Here is a 7273-nt window from a genome sequence, read left to right on the forward strand (position 1 = left end):
TGACTGAGTTCCAGTTTCAAAGCATTTTGGTCTGAGAATATGCAGGGAATAATCTCAATCTTTTGGTATCGGTTGAGCCCTGATTTGTGACCAAGTATGTGGTCTATTCTGAAGAAAGTTCCATGTGTGCTCGAGAAGAATGAGTATTCTGTTCTTCAGGGTAGAATGTTCTGTAAATTTCTATGAAGTCCATCTGGTCCAATGTGTCATTCAATGCTCTTGTTTCTTTATTGATTTTCTGCTTGGGTGATCTATTACTGAGAGTGGTTTGTTAAGATCCCCTACTATAAATGTATTCATATCAATATGACTCTTTATCTTCATTAACAGTTGTCTTATGCGTTGGCTGCTCCTGTATTGGGGGCATAAATATTTACAATTGTTTGATCTTGGTGGGTAGGTCCTTTAAGAATAATGTAGTGTACTTTTTTTTTTTTTTAATCTCTGCCTACAGTCTTTAGTTTAAAATCTAATTCATCTGAGAGGAAAAGGCTACCCCAGCTTTCTTTTGAGGCCCACGAGCATGAAAGATGCTTCTCCATCCCTTCACTTTCAGTCTGGATGAATCTTTAGGTTCCAAATGCATCTCTTGTAGACAGCATATGGACAGGTCCTGTTGTTTTATCCAATCTGCAACCCTGTGTTATTTTATGGGACTGTTTAGGCCGTTTACATTAAGAGTAATTATTGAAAGATATGTTTTTATTGACAAAATGTTGCCCATGAATTCCTTGTTTCTATATATTGTTTCTGTATATTTCTGATCTATGTCACTCTTGGGTTCTTTCTTCTTTTATAGAATCCCCCCTTAATATTTCTTGTAGTGCTGGTTTGGTGGTCACATACTTTTTTAAACCTTGCCAGTCTTGGAAGCTCTATATCTCATCTTGAATGTCAGCCTTGCTGGATAAAGTATTCTTGGCTGCATGTTCTTTTCATTTAGTGCCTTGAACATGTCTTGCCAGCTCTTTCTGGCTTCTGTGGACAGGTCTGATGTTATTCTGATTGGCCTTTCTCTGTACATAGGGAATGTCTTCCCCCTAGTTGCCCTCAGGAGCTCCTGTCTAAAATTATGATTCATCAGTGCCACAATCAAGCGTCTTGAGGTCTTTCTAGATTCTATCTTGCAGGGTGTTTTTTCTGCCTCTAGGTCACGAACATTGGTTCCATTCCCCAGATTGGGAAAATTTTCATTGAGAATTTGTTCAACTATATCTTCTAGCCTTCTTTCTTTATCTTCCCCCTCAGGGATCCTGATAATTCTCATGTTGGAATGTTTCATGGTGTCACTTATTTCCTTAGTTCTATTTTCATGGTTTCCAAGCTATTTCTTCCATAACTCCTCCTAATCCTTTTTCTCTAACAGTTTGTCCTCTAGATCACTAATTCTACCTTCTGCCTCAATTACCCTAGCTTTTAGAGTATTTAGATTAGATTGGATCTCATTGATAGCATTTTTTACTTCTTCCTGGGTGGCTTTCACTTCTGCCCTAATCAATTCCATGTTGTCACCTAAGGTTTTCTCCAACCTAGTCATTACCTGGGTAATTGTTACTCTGAATTCCCTTTCCGACATACAGTTTATGTCTATATCCAATAGTTCTGATGGAAAGGACACAGTCCCTGGATTTTTTCTCTGTTGGATGTTCCTCCTCCTAGTCATTTTGGTGAGAGGTAGTTGAATGGTGAGGGATGTGTAGCTGAATTTATCAACCATGATTCAGGCAAGGTGCACCCTGGAACTCTTTTGAACAATCAGAAATCATCACCAAAAAAAAAAAAGGAAAAAAAAAGAAAAGAAAAAAGAGAGAGAGAGAAAGAAAGAGAGAGAGAGAAAAAAAGAGAAGATCCAGCCAGAATGGTCCCCAAAGGTAAGTTTTATACAAACAAAAACGGACAAACAATAAGACCAATGTAAATAAATGATGAGGAAAAAAATTAAAAAAAAAAAAATAACCAAGGCAAAATGAACCCCAAGGATAAGATTTATATAATACCAGAACAAAAACAAATACACAGAAACACTGACAGAAGAAATGGATGGGAGGATGGTTATAAAACCTTGATGTGGATGAGGAAGGTTATTTTGATTCTTCCTGGGTGTATCTTGATATCTTTGTTAAAGGACTCAACTCTCCAGAGATAAAAGGAAATTAAAACTGCTTTCTATATAGGGGTAGTACTGATTAGGGAAAGAGGATTACCTTGAAGCTTATATCTATATGTATATTAAAAAAATAGAAAAGCAAAAGAAAAACACAGGTATATGTATTTAAAAAGTGCAAGTTAAAGGATTATTATGGAATATGTTGTATGGAACCTGTCATTGTAATGGTAAGTAGGTTAAAAAAATTAAAAAAAAAAACAAGAATAGTGAGAACGAATTAAAAATATAAGTTGTATTTATAAGGTTTTAGGTAAATACCAGGAGCTTAATATCTGGTTTTCCCCTGATATTGGGGTTTTACAGTTTTATGGGGACCCTGTGGTGGATTTCCTCTTGTTACTTTGGCTGGCTTTCTGGGGGAGGGCTTGCTGCGTTGCTTTTCAGTCAGTCTTGCTTGGGTTGAGTTCTCCTGCCCCCTATCAAGGGGCTGGGTTCTGTGGAAACCAGTTTTCAGGCTTTTGTTCTCTGGAGGTTTTTGTTCTTTGGTTTCTTTTTCAGAGGTTTAGTGGAAAGCAAACTGCACCCAGACTTCCATCTCAGAGAGAAGCCTCAGTCTGCTCCCCTCTGGGTGGTCCAGAGCACATAGATTCCCCCTTTGCAAACTCCACTGAGTCATGAATACTCCCACAGGCAGTGCACATCCCCAGCCACCATCCCAAGGGTTGCCCAAAGTGCCCGCTTGTCTCTGCACTCCCATGCCAGTAAAACCATGAGCGATATTGGTCCAGGGAGCCCACTTCCAGTGACTGCCTTGGCCTGGACTGCTGTCTGGGGTCCAGACCTCAGGGTTTTGCAGGTTGTTGCCTGGTGTTGAGAGATCCCAGCCAGAGACAGCCCACTGAGATTTTCAAGCCTGGGCTTGAGACCATCAGCTAGCATCCAGATGGAGCTCTTTCAGGGGAAGGTGGTGAGCATGATTCAGATCCCAGTCACACAGTGCATGCAAAGTGCAAAAGGCTGTGGTTCTAGAGAACCTAGTCTAGTGCTGGTACAAGCAGCAGAAAGCCAGCGGCTCAGAGACCACCGCCTGCAGGCTTTGCCACACTCTCTCTGGCCCGGGTGGTCACCGGTGATGGCTGTCCTGGGTCCATGGGCTTAAGACCATGCCTGTGACCACCCAATTTCACCATTTTCCCCTTAAGATATTTGCTCTTTTTGAGTGCTTTTAACCAGAATCCAAGTTAATGCTGGTCCCCAATCACAGGGCAGTTTCATATTGGGGTATTATTTTCCAATGGCCCAGTTCTGGTGGGCCCCTCCCCTTTCTGTTTATCCTCTGATATCAGTCTGATTTTTCCCACTCTGCTTTACCTTTCCACTGGTGTCTTCTGCCCTCATAGAGATCCAGAAGTGTATAATCCTACATCCTGATTTCATGGGTGTGCAGAGTGTTCTGGTAGAAAATTAGTTCACTCTAGGGGACTGGTTGAAACAGGGTCTCCTAGTTCTCTGCCATCTTGTCCTTACTGCTGTTCATACTCTTAATTTACAGTTTGTTGATTTTTAAAATATCCATTGATGCTTGGTTGTTTTTTGAACAGTATCATAAACCAAAAACCACAGACACCAATATCTTGAGGGAAAAAAAAAATCTAAATACTAAGCATATTATTGAGACCGATGTTATTATTATTATTTTTTTTTTGAGAAACAGGTACTTAACATTTGTTTGTGTAGAATATTTTATGTAATATATGTTATGTCAGAAAGTGTAAAGGGTCTAAGACTTTACCAGACTTGCGAGTAAACAAGTTAGTCTATGGAATTTCATGTATATCCTGACAGAAGTACCAGACTGCAGAGACACAGGCCATGCACTACTCACACCAAAAACACCAGCCTGGGTGGAATCTTGGTGCCAGTCCTTTGAGCCCCAATCCTCAATGGAACACACAGTGTCACAGTTTGGAGGCTGATAAGTCTAAGATCAAGGTACCAGCAGATTTGTTGTCTGGTGAGTGCCCACTTCCTGGTTCACAGACATCTATCTTCTTGCTGTGTTTTTACATGATCGAAGTGGGGAGGGAGCTCTCTGAGGTGTCTTTATAGAACACTAATCCCATTAATGAAGGTTCTACCCTCATGACCCAATCACCCCCAAAGGCTCCACCTCCTAATACAATCACATTGATGTTAGAATTTCAACAAATGAATTTTGGGGGGAACACAAATGATCAGCCAATAGTCCACAGTGAAAATCAGGTATTATTTGGGTATGCAGTGGATTCATATTATAGGAGAGGTGCTCCAAAATTATAACACGAAGTATTGGATAGCAGCTATATCATCCCTTTAGCCCTATGGGAGAGAAATACTTTATTTTAATCTAAAATGTCAAAGGGTGTTGTGATCTGAGGAGGGGAATCTCTCTTGGTTTTTTACACTGAAATCAAATCTGATGTCCCTCACGGGATGGTGTGCCTAAGTTTCTTATGACTCTAGAATGTAAGCGAATCTTCAGGAAGATGAGGGCAATTTCTACTATCCTGAAATGTGTCCAGGAGTGAAATGTTCTGTAATTCCTTTCCTAAGAAGACCTGAAATATAAAAGACAAAAGAAAAAGTAAAAAACAACCCCCAGAAATCCAGGAAGAACTATTGTCTGGCATTATGTTTATACTAGAATCAAGTAAGATTCTCATAGGCTCACAGGGTTTCTGAACACAACAATGGCTCCTAATTCTTCTCAAGGTTTCGGTGTGGTAAATCAAGACCCTGTCACTGAGACTATTCTTAGTGAAACTGTCTTGGAGCCTCAGGCTCTTAATGAAGTGGAAGATAAAGAAAAAGAACTATTACCAGCCAGTTAGAAGAAAGTGAGAATGAATTGGTAAGTATAAACTTTCAGTCAAATAGGAATGCAGACAAGTTTCTCTGCCAACTAAAGGAAGATAATTCTGAGTTAATTAATAAATTGTGGACTCAGCAGAAAATTGTGACACAGTCACAAATAACAACCCCTCCAGGAACTCCATCATCTGCCCCCTCCATCAATGAAATAAAAAGCTGGCTCTCAATACTACCAATACTGCCAGGAGAATCCACACCAAGATTCAATCTGAAGAATGTACTGAGACTCTAGACTCAAATTATATTGTGGGACAAGTGTTTTTCACTTAATACACTTAATAAAAGTGTATTTACACTTAAAGTAAAAGGAAAACTGGACTTGCATGCTTTTATCAAGCAGAAGATAATCACTTTAGCAGCTAGTACACCTCCAAAGACTTACCAAACAGCAATAAATCCAGGCTGGGTGCCCTCAAACACATGCTACGTGAAGTGGAACACTAAATGGAAGGATGTGAATGGTGGACAGAATGTCAGGTCAAGGGACTACAGAGTAGTCAGTCTTACAGGTTTCATTCTCTCACCGGTGAGCTCCCTCTATTGTCTGGTTTGGTACCATAAAGAATGTGAGCTCCAGCTGCATAAAGTAGAGATAAGGCAGCAACTGGAACAACTGTTAGGTGATCATCGAGAGCTCACTGATGCACTTACAGCAGAAATTCTTCTTAGAGAAGAAAATACTGCTACCCAGGCAAGAGTTTAGCAGTGCATGGTCATAACGGGTGAGCACCTTCTATCACTCACACATGCCATGAAGAACTGTCCTTTGATAAACAGCAACAAAAAAAAAGTCAGGCATCAGAAAGGGAATCCATGAGTAGGATATTTATAGATAAATCAGAGGCCCTGCTATAAATGCTAATGTCTCTGTGCCACTGATGTTCAGAGTGGAAGAAGTGGTTGAGTTCCCAGAGGAAAACTTGTCTGTTAGACTATCTCGAGTACCAACCTCCCCAGATAGTGTGAATCTGGCCAATAATTTTCCAGCACAGATATTTGGGCCTGGCAGCTCAAATAACACCATAAATACAGAAAATCAACTCAGAATTATCTCCCCTGTAGGATGTATTAAGGAGGACTGTTCACACTCATCCTGCTTTACAAATCCCTTCATTATGGAAATGATTGAGAAGGAACAAAATTGAGAAAAGAAGACCTTACCTAATGGTGCAGACAATCAGAATTCAAACAAGGAAAGTTATGGCTTCATACTCAGTGGTTGATGGTCTCTTCCATGGGAGGAGATCTGGAGAATGAAGCCCAGTGTCCTTACATTAACCCCTTGAAGCCTCTCTGTAGTTCTTATTCAAACACTCAGCAGGACCAGAACCTCCAGCTTCTTAGAAGAGTCCCCAGTACTGGGAGATGGGCAACAGCTTAGAACAAATGAGGCATCAATACAAAGAAATGACATCATGGCACGAATTGCTGTGTCAACAATGTGGAATTCACCTATCAAGGCACATTGGAAAAATAACACTGGGCCAAGAGAAGAGCAATGGGATGGACTTCAGGAATGAAACAAACAAGAGGTAAGTCATGCAAGTGACACGAAGGCTACTTTTGTAGCAACATGATGTCTAACACCAAGTAGCATGGAGGAATGGATTACAACAACGAATCAGCAGAGTATGGCTGCTCATGATGAAAAGCTCTTGCAGAGCAGCAGACACTTGCTGGTTTGAATCCCTCCTCTCCACCAAGATCACCCATTCTGTCACCTCTCAGAGCACAGACTGAAGGAGGAACGAGGACAACTGAGGTATCTCTTATAGGAACAGAATCCCCTGCAAGTTCAAAATGTAGTGCTATCTCTCTCACTACTGGGATAAATATAATAAGATCTTAAGGGGCTACTAGGTATTCTTGTTCTCCATTAAACACTACCTTAGGAAGTAAGTGATGCATACCTCTTCATACAAGAGCAAACATTGAGGAGAAAAATGAAGAGGGTTGGTTTGTTCTGTCTACCCACTTGTCATGAATGAAGTTAGCTGTACAGATTTTGTTCTCATTAATATATCCTTGGGCTTCCACTCCCTTTTCCCTGTCCCTGCTTTTAAATTTTCATGTCCTTCTTTTAGATAAAACCTACACAGATCTTATGACATAGTATTTATGGAGCAAAGTATTTTAATTCTGACCTTTTCAATTGACTTTCCAACAACTAACCAATCTATAATCTCTGGTAAATATAATATTGACTATAGGGGAAAATTATAAACTTAAAAACTTTCCAGGAACACTTTTTAAGCC

At 40.2% G+C, this 7273-nt stretch overlaps 1 pseudogene; it reads left to right on the forward strand.

Annotated features, from left to right (window-relative positions):
- The first annotated feature begins 1858 nt into the window (after nt 1-1858).
- LOC131813598 (spindle and centriole-associated protein 1-like) lies at nt 1859-7001 on the forward strand (annotated as a pseudogene).
- Nucleotides 7002-7273: the final 272 nt, after the last annotated feature.

The sequence above is a fragment of the Mustela lutreola genome, chromosome 13 (assembly GCF_030435805.1).
Source record: "Mustela lutreola isolate mMusLut2 chromosome 13, mMusLut2.pri, whole genome shotgun sequence".
Lineage (NCBI taxonomy): Eukaryota > Metazoa > Chordata > Mammalia > Carnivora > Mustelidae > Mustela > Mustela lutreola.